Here is a 15219-nt window from a genome sequence, read left to right as displayed (position 1 = left end):
CTTTCTATATTTTTGGACTATGTTGGTATTGTGGAGTTATTCAAGCCCAAAAATGAAGATCAATTCATTTAGACGAATATATCTTAATGATTGGATCAGATAAATCTTACCAAATCCCTTGGATCAAGGATATTGGATCAAGACAAAACTTGATGACTTATCTTCCAACAACCCAGCTTACTTTGGATGTTATTATTATATTGTATTTAACTATTTTAGCTACTATTTAAAAAGGATAGTAATTGATCTTTAATATGTTAGCAAGTCTCGAAAACTTTTATATACTTGAAGGACTTGTGTAAGTTTATGTATAGAAAAGTGAAAGCACTTATTAGTTCATTGAGGAATGTTATTGTGAAAGTGCATTTGAGATAGCAAAACCTTTCACTTGTGGATTAACAAATTAAATTCTTAGGAGGGAATTTAGTGGTGAGAGATATAGTCTTTTTCACTATAGAAGTGAGGATTTTATACTGGATGTGATAGAACTAGGATCACTAGTTGTATTGAGTTAAAAGATAATGGATTCATCTCATTAAGCTAGGCCCTACAGATGTAGAAAAATTGAGCTACCTAAACAATTTCTTATTCTCTATTTTTCTATTGTTTATCATAGTGTCATCAAAAGTGTCCACTTTTTTTGTTACTTCTATTCATTCTCTACTCGTTACATATTAACAACTGGTTCAGGTCAACAATTGGTATTAGAGTCTCCAACTTAACATAACTAATGGTGATTTCTACTGTTGTTAGTTGCAAGATATGGAAGTATATTCATCCACTTGTCTTTTTTTGCTAGATTGTGGCAACTATGCTATTGGAAGGCTAAAATGAGGGCTTACATCAAATCGATTGACGAAAAGGCTTGGTGATCCACATTTACAAGGTGGCAACCTCGCATGGTTGGAACCGAAATTGGAAGAGTTCCAAAATCCTAGTTAGAATGCACCACTGATGAGAACATCTTGTTAATGCTAACTTTAAAGCATTATGTGCCATTTTTTTTTAGAGTTGACTAGCAAGAATTTAAAAGAACCTTGAAGTGTACTATTGAAAAGGAGGCTTGAGACATTCTATAGACAACACATGAGGGAACCAACACTGTCAAGTATTAGACCAAGATACAAATTTAACCATTAAATTCGAAACTTTGAGAACACAAGATTCAAATATTTCTCTACAAGTGGCTAATACGGTGCCAACTTCCAACTCTATTACAATTGAAGAACTTAAAGAATAAATTGTGTTGCTTACTCAAAACTTTAAAAAAGCCTTTAAGAAGTAGTCAAGAAGACTAAAGAAGTTTGCAGTCAGTAAGAGTGTTCCCAAGAACAAATCCAAAGGTGTAGTTGATTTGTTGTAATTCGGTGTAGCAAATTAAACCAGTTTTCACACTTTATTAGCTTGAATACAAGCACTTTGGTTAAGTTTTCGTAACTCTATCTACATTAAATAAAATGTGTAATTTGAGTCTTTTATTGACCTTAGGGGTTGAATAAGGCCTAAGGGTGAGCTAATATACTTTGTAAGCGTGCAGGAGACCATTTAAAGGTATTCTAACTTGATACTGGCCATTGTGTTACAACACAAAGAGTTGGATGTCGCAACATAGGGAGCAGAATAGAAGAATTTTAAGACTACCTTCGGTGTTGCGACACACCCCTGAATCTACCCTAAAGATGAGCATATTGCCTTCGATCTTGCAATACGGGATCTGGTGTGTCGCGACATCACCTCTGTACGGGAAATAATTATGAGCCAAGGGCGTTTTGGTTTGCATAATCAAACATTAAGCACGAGGACGACAGTTGACCTAGGGTTAAGGATGATGGCCACTCTAAGTCTATAAATAGGCTCATTTAACACATGCTATGGACAACTTTTCGTATTGTATAATTTTCTTCATAGTTTTAGTCTTTAGTCTTTCTCTTTTCTTAGGCTTTAGGTTTATTTCATTATTATTCTTTGATTTTGTGGAAAAGATCAGATTTGTGAATTTGATCAAACTTTGTGAGGATTCGGTATTTTATTTAATACAAATCAGGCTTCTAAACTTTATATTCTTGAATTGTTATTCTTGTTTATTCTATATATCAACTCTATATTGTTTATGAGATTCATGAGGAATTAATCCACCTGTAGGGGATTAGCAAGTGGAGGTATGATTAATTTACTATTTTACAGGGTTCTCTTAACGGATCAGCTATTCCAGAAAGGAAAAACTTAACCCTAGGCTTGACGACCTTAGGAAGTCATTAAGGTAGGAATTAACCTAAAATTGATATGGCAGATCTGTGAACACTTTAACCCTAAATCGGTCTGGACTGTGAGGTCGAGAGACAAGTTGTTCTTATCAACTCGTTATTCTAGTGGAAGATCAGAAGATCCTATTAGGTTATCGACTAGTTGATTGAACAAGAAAGCCCGAAGTGACAGTTGGTTATGATTACCGAAGCGAGCTAATCACCCATGCTCAGATTTGACAATTCTGGTATTTTATTTCTCATTATTTATTTATTCTTTTTACTATTATTATAAATTCCAAAAACCTTTATTTATATTTCGTCATAATATAATCTATTTAAAGTACTAATTAGATTTATTTGTGCTTAGGTTAGAATTAACTTAGTGTTTGACTCCTTTGGCTACGATTGTCGGAGTACTCACCTACTTCGTTGTAACTATATTATAATCTGACATGTATACTAGCGAAAACTAATTTTTTAATATATTTTATGCAAGATTTCTACTTTGGACGTTGGTACATCTGAAGGCAGTTAATAGCCATCAAAGAAGAGACAAAGAAGGATAAGAAGAAAGGTATCCAATGCTATGAGTGGCATGGTTATGGACATGTCTAACTTGAATATGGCAACACTTTGAAGAAAAAGAATAAGTCATTGTTTGTAATCTGGAATGATGATGATTCCTCTAGTAACTTGGAATCTGATGAAGATCATCACATCAACTATGTGTCATTCACAATAAAGGCCACTGAAGGATAAAATAATGACTCTAATGTTGAATTTGAAAGAGACTTTGGAGAGAGGTTCTTATAAATATTCAAGATCATTCTTGGAAATAGGAGTAAGTGTATGATTTGAATGCTCAACTGATGAAAGAAAACACTCTCTTGGATGAGAAAAATGCAAAGCTAGCCAAATAGGTAAAATACAAAGAATCCTTACTTGTTGAAGAACTAGACAACTTGATGAAAACACAGAAGGAATTGGTAGAAACCAAACTAATGCTTGAGAAGTTCAATGCTAGCAATGGTAAGTTAGATGAAATTTTTGTTGTTGGAAGGATAGATACATGTAAAGGATGCATTGGTTATGTGGACAAAGGAACACTGCTATGAAGAGTCCAAAATTTTTTGTGAAAGGTTTAAGTCATAGAGAAACAGTTGCATGTTCCACTGAACCTATGATAATCAAGATAAAGAGAATGTAATAACATCCTACAGAGATGTTTGTCATTACTATGGTGCCCCTAAACATATCAAACCTTAATGTTTCAAAATGTTACATGATTTGAGATAGAGATATGCAGTGCCTAAAAAAGTGCCCACTTCTCGTGACACATTGCCTACGAAGAAATAGAAACTTATGTGGAAAAATAAAGAGCTAAAGTGTTTGATTATGGCACATGAAAGCTAATCCTACATACTTATTTGAATTTGAACATTATCATGTGGGTAAAGTTACATTTGAAGATGGAAAGAAACGTCACAGTCTTGGAAAATGTATGCTAAATGTTCCTGGAATGCCAAATTCGAAGAATATACTTTATATGGATTATCTAAAAGTTAACTTGGTAAGAATTACCCAACTGTGTGGAATTCTTGTTACCTTTACCAAAGACAAATGTCTAGTTTCATCAAAGTCAAAAGAAAAGATCATGGAATGGGCTCACACATTTAACAACTGCTACAAGGTGATTCAATCAGTCAAGCAACAATGCTGGTGTTTCAGACTTAGAGTTATGACATGATAAGCTTGGTCATATACACTATGAGGGAATTTAAAAGTTGGTTTGGTATGATGTTGTAAGAAGGACTCTAAAGTTGAGTGGTTTTATTCTTAAAGTGTTTGTTAGCTACTTAAAGGGCAAGCAACATAGATAGAAGCATAAAAATTTGTCTTGTATTTAAACAACAACACCACTTGAGTTACTTCACATGGATCTCCCAGGTCTTATATAAACTGAAAGCATAAGTGGAAAATGTTACGTACTTATGTAGGATGAATTTTAAAGGTTTACTTAGGTAAGAGTCCTTAGAGACAAATCTAATAACTTTAATGAATTCAGAAAACTTTGAAGAAACCTTATTAATGAGAAGGGCCAAGTCATTGGGATGATCAAAAGGATTAGAAGTGATCACGGACGAGAGTTCGAAAATAAAGAGTTTATTGAGTTTTGTGATGATGAAGGAATTAAACATGAGTTTTCATTTGCCAAAACACCACAACAAAATGGAGTTGTGGAACATAATAGCCATATTATGCAAGAGATGGCTAGGGTGATGCTCAACAGCAAAGGTGTAGCTCATAGATTTTGGGTTAAGTTAGTAAACACTTGCAATCTATGCTATCAACAGGGCCCTTATCAGGCTAAAGGCTTGCATGACTCCATATGAGATATGGAATAGGAGGAAGGAAAAATTCAAATATTTCCATATATTTGGAAGTACTTGTTTCATCTTGAAAGATCGAGAACATCAAGGCAAGTTTGACTCAAAATCTAATGAAGAAATCTTCTTGGTGTATTCAACCAATAACAAGGTTTTTGAGTGTATAAAAAACACACTTAGAAGTTTATAGAAACTTTTAGTATAGTGGTAGATAATGTTGAGCTCATGAAGTCGAAAGAGATGATGACATTGAAGTGCCTCTTAAAGTGCCTGTGAAACTGCCCACTTCTCCTAGCATTAAAAAAGTTGTAGTGAAGCCAAATGCTAAGACTATAGAAGCTGAGAATATTGATCTATCAGATGGTTAAAATGAAGATTTTGAGTTACCTCAATCAACATAAAAAGTATGAAAGAATCATTCAACAAATGATATTATTGGATGTGTTTGTGAAAGGATTTAAACCATAAGAAGACGAAGGCGAAACTGTAAAGACATGATAAGACTTGCCTACTACACTTCTCATATTGATCCAAAATATGTTGAGGATGCCTTAAAGGATATAGATTAGATTCAAGACATGTAAGAGAAGCTACAACATTTTGAAAGGAATGAGGTTTGAAAGCTAGTGTCAAGATCTTTTGATTTCAACATTATTGGTACAAAGTGGATATTTAAGAATAAAACAGATTAACATGGGCATATCACTCTCAACAAAGCAAGACTTATGGCCTGGGGATACACTCAAGTTGAAGGTATAGACTTTGAGGAGACTTTTGCACCTGTTGCAGGGCTTGAATCATCAGAATATTACTTGGTGTAGCCAATCATCTTAACATCAAATTATATCAAATGCATGTTAAGAGTGTATTTCTCAAAGACTTTTTGAAGGAAGAGGTGTATGTCGCAAAACCAAAAGGCTTTGAAGGCCCCGCATATCTAGAACATGTGTACAAGCTGAGCAAAGCATTGTATGGTCTTAAACAAGCCCTTCAAGCTTAGTATGGGAGGCTATCCTAGTTCCTGATCGATGAAGGCTTCCAAAGAGGATTTAGCGATAAGACCTTGTTCATTCAAAGACATAGTGGCACAACTACAATGGCCTAGATTTATGTCGATGACATAATTTTTGGTACAACATCAACTACTACAAAAGACAACATTGTGAAGCTAATGTAGAGTGCATTTGAGATGATTATATTGGGTGAGTTGTCATCATTTCTTGGATTCCAAATTAAGTAGTTGGAGGATGGCGCATTCCTCATACAAGAGAACTATGATAAGAACCTTGTGAAGCAGTTTGACCTAAAAAAATTCCAAGCTTGCTTGAATTCCCATGTCAATTAGTAAGAAATTGTTCATTGATTTAACGAGAATGCCCGCTTTTGAGACCATATGTAAAAGCATGATTGAAAGCCTACTTTATTTCATTGCTAGTCAATCTGACTTGTGTTTTTGTGTTGGTTCATGTGCTAGATACCAAGCAAATCTTAAAGAATCACATGTTAAGGTTATCAAAAGAGTCATTAGGTATGTGAATAGACCAACTGAGTTAGGAATATGGTTTTCTAATGACAATTTTGTTGGATATGGTGCCCTCAGTGTAGTGTTTTCGTCTATGTGAATTTGTGATTTTGTTTTGAAAAGATTGGTTAATAAAACAAATGCATTGATTACATTAATATAATTTGTATAACTGTCCTCATATGGGTTTTTGCACGCAAAATAAAATGGAAACAAATTTTGCTCATTGGTTATCTAATGTTTAACTGGTACGAAGCAATATTACATGGTCAGATCCTAATACAAAAAGACAACTTATATTAGTAGACAAACCTAAACTTGCCCTTAGTCTAATTGAAAATGAGTAAACTAGATGAACCTAAACATGCCTTTTTTTAATAAAAAATGAGCAAATCGATTGAAATACTAATATGTCGTCTATCAAGTCCAATTGAGAAGATGTTTTGCCTTGGGCATCGGAGTGGATGAGTCTTAGAAGATAGAGACATGGATGTGACTGACTGGACTGATAGTACATCGAACTAGACCCAAGAAAAATAAATCATGAATTCGTTTATAGGTTTGTTCACTTGCGATGTTCATAGTGTAGCATACCTAAATCTTGGATGGATAACAGACTATGTATGCATTGCTTGTACACTTTTATGTAATTAAAATCCTGAGTTCAAATAGATAAGAAACCGAAAGTTGGTGCGTTGGGTGTACGACTTCTGCAATATGTAGCGTCATTCACAACAGTGGAATTAATAGCCCGACACATGGGCAAATGATATCCTTTTACTGGAATTACATGGTTCATGAAAAGTAAATGTAGTCATGGGTCGTTCGTCTTTGTGATGAATGACTAGATTACTATTCGATAGTAATTTAATTTTCATGAAAGAAGGTGTAATGATTACTATGAGTTAAAATAGGATCATATTGGGATATATCCTATGAGGGTAGCACACTTATGACAAGGTCATTAGACGAGCACTGATCAAGTTGCTTTACTTTTGTAATAGTATGTTGTTGGGGGGCGATTAGTCACGATACTATAGTGGAATGATTTCATGACTAAATGAGTTTATAATTAATAGGTAAAAAGTCAAAACTTAATTATAAATCATTTGAGCTTCAATTGCATATGTCCAATCAATCCCTCTGCTAGCTCATTGAAACCAGAAATGAATTGCAGGATGCATCAAATGAACATAGATGGATAGAAACGATAAAGTTAGAGAAATGAGTTACATTCAGAATAAAACGTGGTTTCCTCACTAAGTATGAAAATGACCTAAGAATTTATTTATGGTTTTTCAAATTATTAATTAATTGATGTTCGAAAATGGATTTAAATTAATTGGTCACTGTGAATCCAATTGAATGTAGAAAAATTAAATATATATTCTCATAGATTCTTTTACGGTAAAGTCATCATGATTTTAACTAAATTAGAATTGAGTTAAGAAAAATATTTAATTAAGAAATTTATTTATTTAAATTAATTGAACAATTAATATTTAATTTGAGAAATAGAAAAAAAACATGTACTAGGTTGGAATAAACTATAAAGTGCTGGGTTAAAATTAAGGAAGCACATATAATTGGACCCGGTACAAGAGAGGCCCAACTCCCCTTATATGGAATACATAGGACAACAAAGCCTAGTATTCCTATCTAGGGTTGCCGCCCCTCTCCCTAAATAATATGGAGTTAGAGATTTTTTCTATCAAAATAATATTATTTGTATTCTACCACTTCAATTAGAATTCTACCAACTGCCGCTATTAATAGATGGAACCGGTAAGCTTCAAATCACACCAATTGAAAGTTTCTCAAAAGTTTTCAATATTCCTATTCTGGCAGCAAGTAGTGGAAATTTATTTTAGGAATAAATTCTATTATCTGGGAATTGCAATTCTACTAGTTTCTATTTAAGAGAGATATACTTTCCCATTAAAAGTAAAGAAAATATTTTTGGTTCTATGTTTGATTCGATTTGTTCAAGCCCACACTCAAAACAGTACGTTATATGAGAATAACAGAGAAGATCATTTGGTTGAAAGTCGACAATGACAAGGATTCACCCATTCGAAAACATAAGTACGAATTTGGTCTAGGGTTTATTGTTATAAATATCACAAATTGGGTCAGTTTTTCAAAATTTTAATTTTTCATTGTGCAATAAAACCGTTTTTGAACTGAAATTTTTTTCCTACAAGTGCAATTAGTAATGTAGATTACAGTGTTGCTGGTTGGGCAAGGAAAATTGATTTCTCTTGGATGCTTTTACTTGGGATCAAACCTAGTATCAAGGTACAATAAGATACAAGTATCGATTTCTCTTTCAATAGCATAGGCGAAATACATAGCTACTAGAAGTTGATGTGCTTAATTACCGTGGATGAGGCATATGGTGGAAGATTTTGGAATGACATTGTATGTGGAAACTACCTATCGTGACAATGCAAGTGTCATTAACATCACCAAAAATCAAGTGATTCAGTCAAGGACCAAACATATTGAGATCAAGCATCATGTCATTTAAGAGCTAGTTGAGAATGTTTATGGTTCTTTAAAGTATGTTCCTACTTGAGATCAACTAGTTAACTTATTTACCAAGGCTTTAGATTTTGCTAGGTTCAAGAGCTGAAGCAATTTAGTTGGGGTCTATCAAGCTTGAAATCTTGACTAGCATTGGAAGGGATCATGTTTGATATTATTTTGGTACTTTTAGTGATTTTTAATAGTTTTGGTGTATTATGAAAATTTTGATACCAAATATTTTATTTTTGGTGGGTAAATATTTTCAAGTGTTTCTCTTTATATATCTTGGAGGGAATATCATTAATAGAGGTGCCTACTTATTTTTGGTATAAAAACCAATAACAGAGCACAACTTGATCTCATTTGGAATTTCATATATCATTTAGAAGCCTTAAAGTAATAATCTTTTCAAAAAGCTCTTTTGTTGTTTCTTTCCAAATTTCTCAACTTTTTTCAAGAAGCAATCTTTCAACTTCTAATAGCCCGTGTTAAGATAACCTCTTCAAAACACTTCGAAAAGAAGCAACAGGTTCAACAACCTATTGGTGAGAGTTCATCAAATCCCTCAATGGATGTGCAAGAACAATATTCCAAAATGGCATCAAAAGTGCTCGCTTCCACTAGCACATTGGAAAAGATGGTTCTTAGAAGTTGCCTATTACTCTTATTCCTTAAACATCTTCTAAGGATTCTCCTCCTATTACACCCACAGAGGTAAGAAAGATGTTTCATCCAAGGCGATGGAGACAACAACAAATCCCCAACCCTCTCAATAGATTTAGCAAGTCATTGCTAAAATTGATGCCTTGTTAAACTATCTAGTAGTGCCAGAGCACACTCCAATGCTAGAACAAAAAAACAATACCCTAATTAAGAGCATTACCAACCAGCATACTCTGCTTTTACCACTAAAATAGTCAAACTTGGAGTGGTTTTTGAAAAAATGATCCACCGGATATTGTTTAAGATATTAAAGCCCATCCAAACCTTAGTGTCATGGAGGAAGAGGCAAACTTTGATGCTGATGCAGAAGTTAAACTGGCTAGGGAAGTGCCCACTTCCACTTCTCCATCCCGAGTTGAGAGAAGAAGAACTTGATTAGTTGTGGCACAAGAATTTTCCAATCTTGCTGCTACCAAGAAAAAGGGAAAAGGGAAGGCTCTCATAGTTACTAGAGCCTCCAAGAGGAGAAGATCATTAAAGAAAGCCCCTTCAAAACATATGATGAATCAAAGGCTTAACCAGGCTTGAGCTTTGATGAAAATGCATTTTTAAAGAAAGTTTTTAATGGTAAAGCTAAGACCAAGCGTCCAAATATCTCACCACTACCCAACAAAGAAATAAATAAATGAAGCAAACAGGTGTGCCAACAATGCTTGTCAAAGCTACATTAGAGGCAAGGCTTGAAGAAGTAGCCTTGCTCAAAAAGAAGACCAAACCTGCTACAATAGGTATCTTTCTTTCATAAAAATAAGTGTTTAATCAAGGAGTAGAACATTAATGGAGCCTATTTTACCATTCATGGGATCAATATATTACTAGAAAATAATAGATTAATAGGGTTTATCAATTATATGAAACCCTATGTGAAATAGATGGTACTAGAATTTTATGTTGACCTATTAAGGAGCATTAACAATGACAAAAGCAAGCTCTATCACAAGGCGTTCATCCGATGATCATGGTATGAGTTTAGTCATAAGGCAATAAGGAAATTAATGGATTGTTATTTTCAAAATATGGTGGAGTTGGATGAATCCCTGGACCAAATTATCGCAATCATCATAAAAAAATGTTTATATTTCCTAGCCTGCTAAAAGTAACATTCATGCCTCATCATTGTCAACAATAAATGTTGCTTTTATGCAATTGCCACAAGGAATTCGTTTCCAATAGCCAAAAGGATGTTGTTAGCAAAATGGTTGTAGTTCTACTTAGGAAGGTGGTTGAAATGGTAGATTTTGACTTAGGACTCGTGGATTACGAAAAAATTTTGAAGCATGCTGAAAAGGTCCGTGGGTATCTTTTGTCATTCCCTTCCCTCATCTTTTAAGTGCTTCTAAAGTAGAATCCTGAGTTGCTTTGAGCTATTAAGCAAGTTGAGAGGATTGTTACTAACTTAAAATTCTTTTCCAAATGGATTGAGGGATAACATGTCGCCTTTAAGCCTGAAAAGTAACTTAATGGTGTGGAGGAAAAAGATCATGAAGCATAACCTATTCAAAAGTCTGATGGATGGTTGATAATATCATTGTTGGATTTGATGCCGTGAGTGTAGTATATTCATTTGTAAACTTGTAATTTTTTTGAACAGATTGGTTAATAAAAAAAATTCATAGATTACATTAATATATTGTGTATAGTTTTCCTCACATGGTTTTTGCACGTAAAGCAAAATGGAAGCAAATGTTGCTCATTGGTTGTCTAAATGTTTAACTAATACTAAGCGATATTACGTGGTCAAATCGTAGTACAGAAAGACAACTTGTATTAATAGACAAACCTAAACATGTCCTTAGTCTAATCGAAAATGAGAAAACTGATTAAAAAACTAATATGTTGTCTATCAAATCCAATTGGGGAAATGTCTTTGTTAGGCATCAAAGTGGATGACTCCCAGAAGATAAAGACATATATGTGATGGACTAGACTAACAATACATTGAACATGACCCAAGTAAAATATGACATTAATCCATTTATGGATTTGTTCATTTATTATGTTCAAAATGTAGAATACCTAAATCCTGAGTGGATGGCGAACTATGTATGCGTGAATCGTATACTTTGATGTAAGTAAAAGTCTACATTCAAATAGATAAGGAACCGAAAGCTAGTGTGATGGGTGTACGACTTCTGCAGTATGTAGCATCATTCACAATGGTGGAATTCATAGGCCAAAACATGATTAAATGATATCCTCTCATTGGCATTACATGGTTGATGAAAACTAAACATGGCCACGAGTCATTCGTATTTGTGATGAATGACTTGATCACTATTTGATAGTGATTCACTTTTCATGAAGGAAGATATAATGGTTACCATGAGATAAAATAGGATCATACTGGAAGAAAAAATATTATCTCAAAAAGATCAAGGATATCCTATAAGGGTTACAACTTATGACAAGGTCATTGGACAAGCACCTGAGTAGTTGCTTTCGTAATGGTATGTCATTCGGGTCAGCTCATTCACGATACTGTAGTGGAATGACTTCGTGACTGAATGAATTTATATTTTTGGACTGTTTTGAAGCCTACAAATGAAAACAAATTATTCGGTCATAGTGAACATGTTGAGTTGTGAAATTTTGAACATATTTTCTCAAAATTTTACTAGAGGCAAAATCGTCAAAATTTTACCAAGGGTAAAATTGTTAAAATTTTACTGGAGGAAAAATAGGGATGAGAAATTTGTTATATATATCAATATTAAATTTTATTTTGGGAAATATAAAAGCTAAATTGGATTGTATCACATTATAAAGTATTAGGTCAAAAAGGATTAGGAAGTACTCGAAATTGGACCTGATGTGAGAGAGGCTCAAAAACCCCTCATGGACATGAAGGGGGTGGTAACCCTAGCAAGAATACAAGGGTGTGTCGTCCACCCTAGTCCTATTCTAAGTATGATGTTTTTTTTATATTTGAAATAATCCACTACAACTCAACAAGGGTTCTACCTCCTCTTTCTATAAATATATGGCACCGATAGAGCTTTTAACACAACTTTGAGAGATTGTTGTTCTGCCTAAAAATAGACAAAATTTATTCTCAACTATTACATATATTTTTTTGAATAACAATTCTATTAGTTTCTATTAAGAAGAGAGAATTTTTGTTTTCACCCTAAAAGGAGAGAAAACATTTCCTAGTTTTGTATTTCGATTCAATTGGGTTGAGCTTACACTTAAAGTAGTTCGTGGTATAAGAATTACGAAAAAGATCATTTGGTTGAAAGTTGAGAACAACGAACATCCGCTAAGCCAAAAATATAGGTATGAATTCAGTTAAGGTTTATTGCTGTAAATATTAGAAATCAAGTGGCTTTTCAAAATTTTAATTTTCCATTGTTCAAGAAAATCATTTTCGAATCAAATTTTTCTAACAATTGGTATCAGAGTCATGTTGTGCTATGATTATGTTGTAAACTAAGACTAAATCTCTCTCTTCATCTATTTGATTAATATTTGATAAGATGTGACATACTTGTAATTATTCACATGTTTAGGGAAATGGATGTGAAAAAAATGCAATAATATATATTTGTTATATAATTATTATTTTTTGCCAAGGTTGTGGTTCTTAGGAAATAGACCGTGGACTATCAGAGCCATGTTGTGCTATGATTATGTTGTAAACTGAGACTAAATCTCTCTTTTTATCTATTTGATTAATATTTGATAAGATGTGACATACTTGTAATTATTCACATGTTTAGGGAAATGGATGTGAAAAAAATGCAATAATATATATTTGTTATATAATTATTATTTTTTGCCAAGGTTGTGGTTCTTAGGAAATAGACCGTGGACTATCATCTTCACATAGGATTATTTTTTATTTCTAAAATTCTTCTGAGCCAGAAACGGATATTGGACATAAATGTAATTTTTTAAAAGGAGTCTATTACGAGGAGAAGATGGAGTGATGGCGGTCGAAGATACAAGGAATGCCTTATGGAAAAAAATACATGTTTTGTATTGTTTCATTCACTTCTTTAGGTTATTTTATTACTGTGAGAAGTGTGGTAATTAGAAGTGCATGTCTAGGATTAGATCTGGCAAGGCAAAGGCTTGGTTTTTGAGTGGTCAAATACAACTTACCTCCCTTTCTTAAGAACCTACCTGGTGCACAGTTCATATTCACTTCTTCGATTTTTCCCTTAAATTGACTATTATGAATAATTGAATGTAAATATTATAAAATTGTTGTAGCATGTCATGCATATATGAAATAAGCATTTCATATAGTTTACGAAAGGATGCCACATGTATTTATCATGCATATATTGATTATACATGATTGAAACTGAAAATTATAAAAACCTTACATGTTTTTTAAAATATTGAATGGGAGAAGATCCCTAAACCTAACCTACTACCTCCATCAATGTTCTCTTTTGATGGCATGGCAAGTGCACTACCCTACAGTAAGATTCCTATACAGATTTCACTGAGGATATTTCTTGAAAGTAAGATGAATTATCTTGTGATCAAATGATAATTGGGCTGGCTCTTGTGGTAGGCATTATCATGCGATAGGTCAAGAAATTATATCTTCAAAATAGGACAGCTAGTCAAAGCATGCCACTCGGTGAGATTGTCCCATAATGACTCATTTGTGGTGCATGATGCGATAGGTGTTGAGTTGATGGTTATACACTCAAGATCTTCTAGTTAAGTAACTCCCCATGGAACTCTACTTAAGTTAGAGTGATGGCCAAACGTTGAACGATTGTTAGTACGTGTGAATGCCAAAGGAATTAGGTTCATGTACTAATTGGATGGAAATCCATGTTCTTAGTAGTTGATCATGATCACCCCACAGTGGCTTGATTCAATGGGTGTGAGAATTATCTATGTAATGACTTAAAAATATTTTCAAGGTTTAATGTAAAACGCATGCATCATCTTAATTCATATCGTAATTTTGCAAAACATTTTCAAACATTTTCTTAATACAAAGATACTAGTATTTGAATGTTTTATTTTCAATTTGAAAATGGCACCAACTCCCTTATTAAACATACTCACTGAAAACAAACTGAACGAAAACAACTATAAGGAATGAAAAAAGACTTGATAATTGTCTTGAGTTGTGAGAAACTTAAAACAGTTCTTGATACTAAGTGCCCTCCAGCCACTCAAGTTGATGCTAGAAAATGCTGCGAAGAATCTGATGAGATAGCTCATTGCTATATACTGGAAAGCGTGACCAGCACTTTGTATAAGCAACTGGAGAGTTGTAAAACTGCTAAAGTGATTTTAGATAAGCTAGAAGACATGTTCGAAGGCCAAGCTGCCTTTGCTCGACAGTCTGTAACTACCTCTGAACGTACTAACGTCCAGAGTGTGAATACTGCTACAAAATATATAGAATTTGAGGTAGTGTTTGCAAGTATACGGGTCAGGTTGTAATATAGATACAACAAAATAGTTGAGTAATTTGAGGATCATACTCAAGGGAGGCGAGTACTAAATTAATTCTAACCTAAACGCCAATAGATCTAATTAGTATTTTAAATTAGTTATAGTATGAAAACATAAATAAAAGAGATTTTTTAGATTTTTATATTAGTAAAATAATAATAAAGAAATAAATAACAAGAGATTGAAAAGTAGAATTAATCAAATCTGAGTATGGGTGATTAACTCGTTTCAGCAATCCCCATCAATTGTCGCTTTGGGTTCTTTATGAATCAACTACTCACTATCCTAGCAGGATCTTCCGATCTTCCACTAAAATAACGAGTCGACAAGAACTACTTATCTTTCAACCTCAGTCTAGACCGGCTTGGGGTGAAGGTGTTCA

The sequence above is a fragment of the Gossypium hirsutum genome, chromosome D07 (genome assembly GCF_007990345.1).
Source record: "Gossypium hirsutum isolate 1008001.06 chromosome D07, Gossypium_hirsutum_v2.1, whole genome shotgun sequence".
Lineage (NCBI taxonomy): Eukaryota > Viridiplantae > Streptophyta > Magnoliopsida > Malvales > Malvaceae > Gossypium > Gossypium hirsutum.
Note: the sequence above shows the minus strand (reverse complement) of the source record.